At 30.4% G+C, this 11,786-nt stretch overlaps 1 pseudogene across 1 annotated transcript; it reads right to left on the reverse strand.

Moving 5' to 3' along the window:
• Window positions 1-2,703: 2,703 nt before the first annotated feature.
• LOC147929495 (NAD(P)H-quinone oxidoreductase subunit 1, chloroplastic-like) lies at window positions 2,704-6,882 on the reverse strand (annotated as a pseudogene). Its single transcript, XR_015578948.1, has 2 exons — window positions 6,330-6,882; window positions 2,704-5,242 (listed from the first exon to the last, which is right to left on the reverse strand). The product of XR_015578948.1 is annotated as an NAD(P)H-quinone oxidoreductase subunit 1, chloroplastic-like (transcript).
• Between the last annotated feature and the right edge of the window lie 4,904 nt (window positions 6,883-11,786).

Consider the following 11,786-nt stretch of genomic DNA (forward strand, 5'->3'; position numbering starts at 1 on the left):
CATTAATTTTAGTTTTTCTAGAAATTATTATAGGTATCAACTGATTCAACAATTAGATTTTTGGAGTTTTCGTATTATTAGTCTTGGATTTATCTTTTTAACCGTCGGCATTCTTTCAGGAGCTGTCTGGGCTAATGAGACATGGGGTTCATATTGGAACTGGGACCCAAAAGAAACTTGGGCATTTATTACTTGGACTGTATTCGCAATTTATTTACATATTAAAACGAATAGGAATGGTAGGGGTATAAATTCTGCCCTTGTGGCTTCGATAGGTTTTCTTTTAATTTGGATATGCTATTTTGGCGTCAATCTTTTAGGAATAGGTTTACATAGTTATGGTTCCTTTACATCGAATTAAAGTACCAAACAAAAAGGAATCCAAATCTAAATAAAAAAATAGCATTTATATCTAACTCTAACTTCGTATAAGTTAAGAAATCTAATTTAGTTTTAGTAGTAAATTATCAAGAACCTTTTGAATCAAGTAGTACAATGATTCAAAAGGTTCTCACAATACAAAGACCAAAGACTTCTGATTACAATTCACTTTAATGCTTTTTTTAATTTCCTGAAAACTATCCATAAAAATAATTAGATAAAATGGATTCGACCTTGTCACTTGCTAATGAGAGCACAAAATCAGGATAAATCCCAATACCAATTATGGGCAGAAGAATAGAGATTGAAAGAAATAACTCTCGGGGTCCAGAATCAAAAAAAGAAAAGTTTTTGACATTAATTAACTTGTATCCATAGAACATTTGGCGTGACATAGATAATAAATATATAGGAGTTAATATAATCCCAATTGCCATTACAAAAATAATTAAAATTTTGGAAATTAAGAAATATTTTTGGCTGGTAATTATTCCAAAAAAAACAATTAATTCTGCAATAAAACCACTCATGCCCGGCAATGCAAGGGAAGCCATCGATAAGATAGTGAACATTGTAAATATTTTTGGAATGGAGATAGCCATTCCACCCATTTGATCAAGATAAACAAGCCTAATTCTATCATAACTCGTTCCTGCCAAGAAAAAAAGTGCAGCGCCAATAAACCCATGAGAAATTATTTGTAAAATAGCTCCATTAAGTCCAGGATCCGTGATAGAACTAATACCTATAATTATAAAACCCATATGAGATACAGAAGAATAGGCTATTCTCTTTTTTAAATTACGTTGACCAAGAGATGTTGAAGCTGCATAAATTATTTGGATTGTACCGACTACCATCAACCAAGGAGAAAACATAGAATGAGCATGGGGTAATAATTCCATATTGATTCGAACCAACCCATATGCTCCCATTTTTAATAAGATTCCAGCGAGAAGCATACAAGTACTGTAATGTGCCTCGCCGTGGGTGTCAGGTAACCAAGTATGTAAAGGGATAATCGGTGATTTGACGGCAAAAGCAATAAGAAATCCAATATAAAATAGTATTTCGAGTGTAACAGGATAGGATTGATTAGCTAAAAGTTCTAAATTTAATGTTGGTTCGTTCGAACCATATAAACTTATACCTAAAACTCCTATTAATAAAAAAATAGAACTTCCTGCCGTGTACAAAATAAATTTTGTAGCTGAATAGAGACGTTTCTTTCCACCCCACATGGATAAAAGTAGATAAACGGGAATTAATTCTAATTCCCACATGATGAAAAAAAGTAGAAGATCCCGAGAAGAAAATGATCCTATTTGACCGCTGTACATTGCTAACATCAGGAAATGAAATAATCGGGAATCCCGAGTAACTGGAAAAGCCGCTAAAGTGGCTAAAGTAGTAATAAATCCCGTCAGTAAAATCGTTCCTATAGAAAGTCCATCTATTCCCATTCTCCAGTAAAAATCAAAAAAATTGATCCATTTATAATCTTCGGACAGTTGAATTAATGGATCGTCCATTTTAAAATTATAACAAAAAGCATAGGTCGTTAGAAGAAGTTCTAAGATACAAATGCATATAGTATACCATTTATTGACTTTATTTCCCCTATGCGGGAGAAATAACATTAATGAACCAGCAGATATTGGAAAAACAACAATTATTGTTAACCAAGGAAAATCATTCGTGGTAAAGACAAGATACACCAGGTCCAAAGAACGCGTACTCAAAAAAAATATATAAATAAAAAATATAATTTAACTTTTTTGAGTACGAGTACTTGTCAATAAAAAAAAAATGTATTCCAAATTTATTCAAATGAGGTTTTCGGTAACGTATCAATAAGCTAGACCCATACTTCGAGTTGTTTCATGCCATAAATAAACTCGAACGCTCAAAAAATCCATTGGACAGGCGGATTCACATCTCTTACAACCAACACAGTCCTCGGTTCTTGGAGCGGAAGCTATTTGCTTAGCTTTACATCCATCCCAAGGTATCATTTCTAATACGTCTGTAGGGCATGCTCGGACACATTGAGTACATCCTATACAGGTATCATAAATTTTTACTGAATATGACATAGGATCGATAGTTTTTTGAATGTCATAAATTTTCAATCTAGTAAACTTCTAACTGAATGATATATTAAAATACTAGATGAAGCAATGATTTCCTTTAATAGAATTTTTGTAATGAATTCTGGCTCAATTGATAAAAAATGGGGCTAAAATACTTTGATTTCTTAAATTTTTACAAATATAATCTAGTAGGTCATAACCTATAATATATGCAAATTTCAATCTCTAATTTTTTTTATGTTACTTATTTAATAAGGTCGATTGGTTTATGCGAGTTGATTTTCTGTTACGATAAATTGACGAGACTATAGCTAATCCAATAGCTGCTTCAGCGGCTGCAATTGCTATAACAAAAATGCAGAAAATATCCCCTTTTAGTTGGGAATTATCAAAAAAATCAGAAAATGTTACGAAATTCATATTAACTGCATTGAGTATAAGTTCAAGACACATAAGAGCCCTAACCATATTTCGACTCGTGATCAATCCATAAAGACCAATCAAAAATAAATAGGCACTCAAAACAAGTACATGTTCGAGTATCATTCAGCAACTCCTTATCAATTTTGATTCATTTCAATATGAAAAATAATTCACCGGATTCCATCAACTAGAATATAACAAAAAAGTACGAATAAAAACAATATTAGGTAAAATTTTTTTTTAATATATATCAAATATAAAAATTGATTCTTAAAATATGAAATAGTATTCAATCAAATTTAATTTAATGAACGGAAAAAATCATAACATACACAAAGTTTTCTTTGGTCTTTACTAATTATTTTTTATTGACGAGCCACAGAAATTGCACCTATCAAAGCAACTAAAAGAATTATTGAAATGAGTTCAAATGGCAGAAAAAAATCTGTTGATAAATGAATTCCTATTTGTTGACTATTACTTATTAAATCTTGCTCTAGAATCTGGTTTAATTTTGTAGTCCAAATAACCCCGTACCATGACGTATCGAGAATAGTAGACATTAATAAAAAAAGAATAGTTGTACAAACCAACGAAGTAATCCCATTCCCAACGGTCCACAGATTGAAATCGGTGGAATATTCTGAATCATTCATGAACATCACAGCAAATATGATTAAAACATTTATGGCCCCCACATAAATAAGGAGTTGTGCAGCAGCTACAAAATGGGAATTTGATAGAATATACAATAAAGATATACAAACAAGAACAAATCCTAAGGAAAAGGCTGAAAATATTGGGTTGGGAAGTAATACCACTCCCAGACCTCCTACTAGAAGACCGGATCCCAGAAAAACTAAAAGAAAATCATGTATTGGTCCAGGCAAATCCATTATATTATTAAAATAAGAAAAAAATCGAAATCCTTTTCATGACCTTATTAATTTAACCAGGAAATTTTTTTTAATATGTTTTTAATAGAGTGAAATTAGAATCTAATGGATATGAATTGATGTAGATACAATTATTAGACAGTTTCTCTTTTTTATTCTAAAATGTATTTTCAAACTATCTATTTCAAGAAAGTAATTACGAATATATTATATTAAAAGAATGCGCCTTAATACTTAATATTAGTATATAAATATAATACAAGTTTTTAATTATATTCTTTATATAATTCAACAATTTTGAATTCATTTTTTAATCAAATTAAAGGGTTTACCCCATTTTTTGTTTGAGGTGAATTCAAAATTGTTCGAATAGTGTAATCGTCAATTACTGACATTGGTAAACGACCCAAAGCTATTTGATTATAATTCAATTCGTGACGATCATAAGTGGAAAATTCATATTCTTCAGTCATTGACAAACAATTTGTTGGACAATACTCAACACAATTACCACAAAATATACAAATTCCAAAATCAATACTGTAATTAAGCAATCGTTTTTTTCGAATATTAGTTTCCAATTTCCAATCAACAACAGGCAAATCTATAGGACATACTCGAACACATACTTCACAAGCAATGCATTTATCAAATTCAAAATGGATTCGACCGCGGAAACGTTCTGATGTTATTAATTTTTCATAGGGATATTGAATAGTTACAGGTAAACGATTTGTGTGGGATAAGGTAATCATGAAACCTTGACCAATATACCTTGCAGCTCGTAGGGTTTGTTGACCATAATTCATGAACCCGGTTATCATAGGAAGCATATTGTAATTATCTCTGAATAATTTTATCTTTGTTTCTTTCTCTTGTTTAAAAAAATAATGAATATATTGGATTCGTTTTCAATTTAGAGCGAAAAGAGTTGGAAAGAAGTTGTTAATAATAGATTACCAAGGGAAATAGGTAAAAGAAATTTCCATCCAAGATTTAATAGTTGATCCATTCTTAGCCTAGGTAAAGTCCATCTTGTTGCGATAGAAATGAACAAGAACAAATAAGTTTTAGCTAATGTAATAAAGATACCAATTGTTGTTCCAAAAATTTGATCCCTTTGAAATAGTTCCAGAATAGATATATACGGAATAGAAATATTCCAACCGCCTAAGTATAGAACTGTTACAAATAATGAGGAAATTAATAGATTTAGATAAGAAGCAACGTAAAATAAACCAAATTTGATACCTGAATATTCAGTTTGATAACCTGCTATTAATTCTTCTTCCGCTTCTGGTAAATCAAACGGTAACCTCTCGCATTCTGCTAGGGAAGAAATTAGAAAAATGATAAAACCTATAGGTTGACGCCACAAATTCCATCCCCAAAAACCATATTTTGATTGTGCCTCAACTATATCAACTGTACTTAAACTGTTAGATAATCCTAGTCGGCGATAACATTACTATTTTCACCGCTATTACAGAACCGTACATGAGGTCTTCGCCTCATACGGCTCCTCGGGGGCCGTAAATAAATCTAAGGACCAGATTATAGTCTCATTTAGATGGATATGATGTGTTCTAAAACGGATTAAATATATCTGGGGTCCCGAATTATACCAATGGAATTCTGTCTGCTCAAATTCTAAGAATCAAAAAAGCGCTTCGGAATTCATCTCATCCTTTACAAATTTGAATTTCTATTTATTGAGTAATAACTTAACTCTTTAATAAAATACTCCTTGTAAAAATAAAAAAAGGTATTTCAGCCCATCGTGGTTTTCGATTACGAAAAATAATTATACCTCCTAGTAGTTTATTATTCATAACAGAAATTCGATTTTATTTTCGAAATATATGAAAAAATATCCTTGTTTCGTTCCTATTCTTCTTTCTTTTTTAGAAAAAAGTTGGTGGACTTATAAAAAATAAAGGATTATTTCGTTTCTGATAGTCATTACATTTGTCGGTGGATAGGAGCCTACTCTGAATCGGAATCTTGGGGAGTACTGTCTGATCATTTCTACTAATTTCAAGCCCCAATTAACCTTCTTCTTTTTATCTTATGTTATGCATAAATATCCTTTTCAATTTGGTTAATCTCTATTACAAATTCTTTGTGTATTTTGGTGTTTCTAACCATCCACTAACTTTTACCTAATTGCCGCTCACTTTGTAATATATGTATGTTAATCTATATAACTGATAGTGAAAACGTCGTCCGGTTAATATATTTAACCCGCTTCAAGCCAGGATGACTAATCAACCAACCTTGGGGTAAAGTGATTCTTACACTTATGTTTATTTTCGTTTAACCTTTGTACATAGGAAATGAGACTCAATTTTTCTTTTTACGGCAAATTTCTGAGCAGTTTTTTTTCACTCATATATAACTATCAAATTCCTTTTATTAATTCGAAAGATAAATATATCTATTCCGTTGTTTAACTTATTCGTCTAGAAGAAACGGAATAGTAAAAATAAAGAAACGGAATAGTAAAAATAAACGTTTATGTTTCAACGAATCGCACGTAGAGATATTGATAAAACACATAGAGTTAATGGTATTTCATAACTAATCGATTGGGCAGCAGCTCGCAGACCACCTAAAAAAGAATATTTATTATTTGATCCATATCCTGACATAAGAAGTCCAATAGGAGCAATACTTGAGATGGCAATCCATAAAAAAATACCGATATTGAGATCCGCTAAAACAAGGTGATTACTAAAGGGAATTACTGAGTAACTTAGTAAAATTGAGATAACTGCTATAGATGGTCCAATACTAAATAAAGGAGTATTTCCTCTAGATGGACGAAGATTTTCTTTGAAAAGTAGTTTTGTCCCATCGGCTAGAGCTTGAAGAATTCCCAACGGGCCTGCGTATTCAGGTCCAATACGTTGTTGTATCCCTGCAGATATTTCTCTTTCTAACCACACAATTACTAGTACACCTGTTATGATTCCCAATATAAGAGAAAATATAGGGACAAATATCCATATGAGTCCATAGACCTCTTTTAAAGATTCCAATTTAACAAAATAATTTATAGCTTGGACTGTTGTTGCATAAATTATCATTTTAACGATCAACTTCTCCCATAATTATATCTATGCTACCGAGTATCGTCATAATATCAGCCAATTTCATTCTTTTAACTAGTTCAGGAAGAATTTGCAAATTAATAAAACCCGGTGGTCGGATTTTCCATCTCCAAGGAAAACCGCTTTGATCTCCTATGAGAAAAATTCCCAACTCCCCTTTTGGAGCTTCAACTCTTACATAAAGTTCTTGTTTCGATAATTCAAAAGTAGGAGAAGGTTTTTTACTAATGAATCGATATTCAAAATCATTCCATTCTGGATTCCTTTTTCTATCAAAGCCCCTGCTTTCTAAATTTTCATAGGGACCCCCTGGAAGTCCTTCCAGAGCCTGTTGAATAATTTTTATGGATTCTGTCATTTCACTAAGTCGTACTAGATAACGAGCTAATGAATCTCCTTGTTTTTGCCACTGAATTTCCCATTCAAATTCATCGTAAGACTCATAACGATCAACTTTACGAAGATCCCATGGTATTCCGGATGCGCGTAGCATTGGTCCGGATAAACCCCAATTTATTGCTTCTTCCCCACCAACAATCCCAACCCCTTCAACCCGTTCTAAAAAAATAGGATTTCGTGTAATGAGTTTTTGATATTCAACAACCTCTGTTAAAAAATAATCACAAAAATCCAAGCATTTATCTATCCAACCATAAGGTAAATCGGCCGCTATTCCTCCAATACGAAAAAAATTATGCATCATTCTCATACCGGTGGCAGCTTCGAATAGATCATATACAAATTCTCGTTCTCTGAAAATATAGAAAAAGGGAGTCTGTGCACCAATATCTGCCATAAAAGGGCCGAGCCATAACAGATGAGAAGCTATACGACTCAATTCCAGCATAATTACTCTGATATAGCTGGCCCTTTTAGGAACTTGAATATTTCCCAATTGTTCTGGTCCATTTACTGTTATTGCTTCTGTAAACATAGTAGCTAAATAATCCCATCGCGTTACATAAGGTAAATATTGTATAATTGCTCGGTTTTCTGCAATTTTTTCCATTCCTCTGTGTAAATAACCTAATATGGGTTCACAGTCAACAACATCCTCACCATCTAGAGTAACAATTAAGCGAAGAACACCATGCATGGATGGGTGGTGAGGTCCCATATTGACTATCATAAGATCTTTTCCTGTAACTGGTCTCTTCATAAGTTTTTCCTTGATTCGTTCTGGCATGAATTAGATTGCTGAATAAAGAAGTTTTTCAAAAAATTGAAGATCTAAAAAATTCACTAATTCACAATTTTGGAATTTAACGAGTTTTTAATTCCCGAATATTCAACTGATTAATTAATTCTTTATAACGTACTCTATTTTTTTTTGACAAATAAGCCAGCAGTCGTTGACGTTTTCCCAGAATTTTTCGTAGACCCCTCTGAGATAAATAATCTTTTCTGTGCAATTCCAAATGTGGAGTAAGTCTTCGTATCTTATTAGTGAAACTAAATACTTGAAATTCAACGGATCCCCTGCTTTCTTCTTTTTGTTCTTCAAATGAAATGAATGTATTTTTTATCATAAAAAGAAATCCTTCCCCTTTTAATATGAATTGAAAGATATGAATTTTACTGATCAGTAATAATAATGGTAGTTTTTTTGTACAAGGATCTGAATTTAATTATCAACTTCTTAATTCTTCATTTTATCTTATAATTATAAAAAAAATATAAATTTAGATCTCAAAAAGGAGGATTCTATTAATTTTTTTATGGATCCGCTCTAATTGGTATCTATGTGATTAATTAAATTAATCTCATGTATAAAGATGGAATTTAAAAAAATCCCTCCTAATTTGTGCATATAGTTGTTTTTAGATACCGTAACTTATTATATATAGTAAAAAGTCTCTATCATTAATGAATCGGAAATCGCGTATACATGCGTATTCTTATCATACTGAAACGATTTCCGTTAGTAGTATTAAACCAATAGCGATTCATACAAGCTAAATCTTCTAATCTAAAATTGGGCCAAAGAAAGGATTTTAAATTAATTAGGTTTTTTTTATCCTTATCAAGATCTTTCTTGTTATGCAAAACTGTGGTCAAGTTTTGAATATTCTTATTAAATCTTGAATTTCTATCCCTCGCAGTTTTTTTTTTTAAGTTGAAACAAATTAGAATTCGAAATTCTCTACGTCGTTTAGGGGATAGAATTTTTTCAGGGACAAAGAAATCATAATTAGTGTTTTTTCTATTTACAGTTTTGTTTTGATATTTTGTAATGGATTTTTCAATTTTTTTTTTATCAATATAGCTTTTTTTTTGTATCTTTTACTTATTTTTTGTTTTTTTTATGAACCAATGAAATACCTATGGTTCTGTATATAATAAGTTGTCCGTCGTTTTGTACAGACAAACGGACAGGTTCAATAATCAATATTCCTTTTTTCATTAATTTTGCAAAAGTGAAATTTTTCTCCATCATTAGAATGTCTAGGCGCATCTCTCCTCTTTCAATAGACGATATCGCTATTTCGTTTGGATTGTTTAGTCTAACCAAGAGACAGTATACTTTTACATTATTGAGAATTTTTTGATTAAAAAAACCATTCCATCGCAATTGAAAACGCGAATATCTTGTGAGAAATAAATCAAGTTCCGCTTCTGTATTGCTTTTATATTGTTTTTTATTTTTACGTTTTTTTATCGTTGATTCTGCAAAATTTTCTTCAATATTTTTTTCTTGGTTTAATAGAGCTGATTCGGGATTTCTTTTTTTTTTCTTTATCTGATTCAAGCTCTAATTCACCGGCCGATTCTTTTTCTTCCTTATTCAGATTATAAACTCGCGGGGATTTTTTTTTATTTGATGGTATAAAACCTTTTTTCTTTTGAGTGATCTTTTTATTACGAGTGATCTTTTTATTAACATTTAAGTTTTCATTAAAATTTAAAAGAAGTAATTTGATTGGTATGACCCACGGTTTCATTTTATATGTACTAGAAAATAAGAAAAAATCCGGAAAGAAAAAAATTTCAAAATTTGTTATACGACGATTTAATATTTCTTCATTCATTCCCATCAAATCAAAAAAGTTTCTTTTTTGATTAGAAAGATCCGTCTTATTTTTTTTATCAATTTTTGGATAATTCTGAACTTTAGTATTAATATATTTTTTTTTACTCTTAGTATCAACCCAGGGCGCAATATTTATTTTTTTTGTAAACCCGAAGTTAAGAATTCTCCAATCCAAATATTTTCTATACCGAATTTTCCCCATACCCCGAATATTATATTTTTATAAACAAGAAGAGACTAAACAATTATCTAACGCAATCCCTATAGACATGTCAAAATGTTTTTCTGTAGAATGAATAGATTTATAGCAAAAAAGATTATATATATAATCTTTTTTTAAATTATGTTTTGGATTTAATAATGAGTCGGCCTCAAAAAACTTTTGTTTTTTGTAATTATCAAATTTCTTTTTTTCATATGAATCCTCTTTGGTTAAACTTGGGTTTAGAACTAGAGAATCTTTTTTTTTTTTCTTTTTCCAATTTTGGGTTACTAATCTAGCCCATGCAATCTGGGGTAAATTGTATTGATAATGACTTCGTAACCAGTTTTTCCATTGATTTACTTCGGAATTAAAAATGGTTTTATTTTTCAATTCATAATGAAAGATTCATTGTTCTTGAAAAAAAATCTTTATTTTATTCTTAACAAAAAAGGATGTTATGCATATGTTATATTCAAGAACAGCCTTTAATTTAGAAAAGTTACTAACTTTTATTTGTGATAATTTGTAAAATACATATGCTTGTGATAAAGAGCATAGGTCATAACTCATCTTTTGTTTATTGGATATTAAAATTTTTATAGTCGAAATAAAATAAATAGTATTTTTTTTGTTTTCTCCATTTTCTTTATTCTTGTAAATATATTTATCAAGAATTGTTTTTGTTGATTCAAAAAAAAGTTGTGTAGTAATTCTTGGAATATTAATGATACCTAGAAAAATAGCTATAGATAGTTGTTCGATGCAAAATTTAAAAAAAAAATGGATTTACGAATTAATCGGGTATTTTTTCTTTTGAATGTCTGCCAAAATTTTTTTGATGACTCAATTATTTTAGAATCATAACGCAGTTTGGTACAACTATTAGTTAAGTTTTGTTTTTCTTTGGAAATTTCTTCTATTTGATTTCTGATTGTCTTTATTCTATCAATCAAATTTTTTATTTTGTTTTCGCTAAGTGAAGCATTTGCCCACCCCGTGGATTTATTTTGAACAGATAGTTCATGAATCATCTGATTACTTATTATTGAATCTTTTTTAGTTTCATTTAATTCATATATTTCTCTCAGGCCAAATAATGAAATTAGATTTCGTTTTGAAAGGTCTTTTATCTTTTCTTTTATAAAAATAAAATTTTTGAGAATCCAATTTTTAATTTCTTTTGCGACTTTTAGGAAAATTGTTGCTCTTTCTTTGAAAATCCTTAAAACAACCAAAGACTTTGTTTTGAATTTTTTGATTCTTTTTTTTAATTCTTTAGAAATAGGTTCAAAAAAAGAAGTCTTTCTTTGGGCAGAACCAAACGGTAGTTCGGTTTCCATTCCCCAAACTGTTAAGAAACAAAAATCATTTTTTTCTCCTTTGTCTTTTGTTTTTTTTAGACGAGCCTTCTGAGATGCTTTAAATTTAGATTTATGCCAAGGTTTAAGATAAAAAGGAAATAGGATTTTTATCTGAATACCATCCGTTAACCAGTTTCTTGGAAATTCTGTTTCGGATAGTTGAACCCCATTATAAGTGCATTTAACATGCATTTCACGTTTCCAATCCTTTAAATCCTCGGACCACTCGGGAAATTGAAATAATAACATACGGGCGCTATTTTTAATTATTATCAATAAAGGT

This window comes from Camelina sativa, chromosome 13 (assembly GCF_030686135.1).
Source record: "Camelina sativa cultivar CO46 ecotype springtype chromosome 13, ASM3068613v1".
Taxonomy (NCBI): domain Eukaryota; kingdom Viridiplantae; phylum Streptophyta; class Magnoliopsida; order Brassicales; family Brassicaceae; genus Camelina; species Camelina sativa.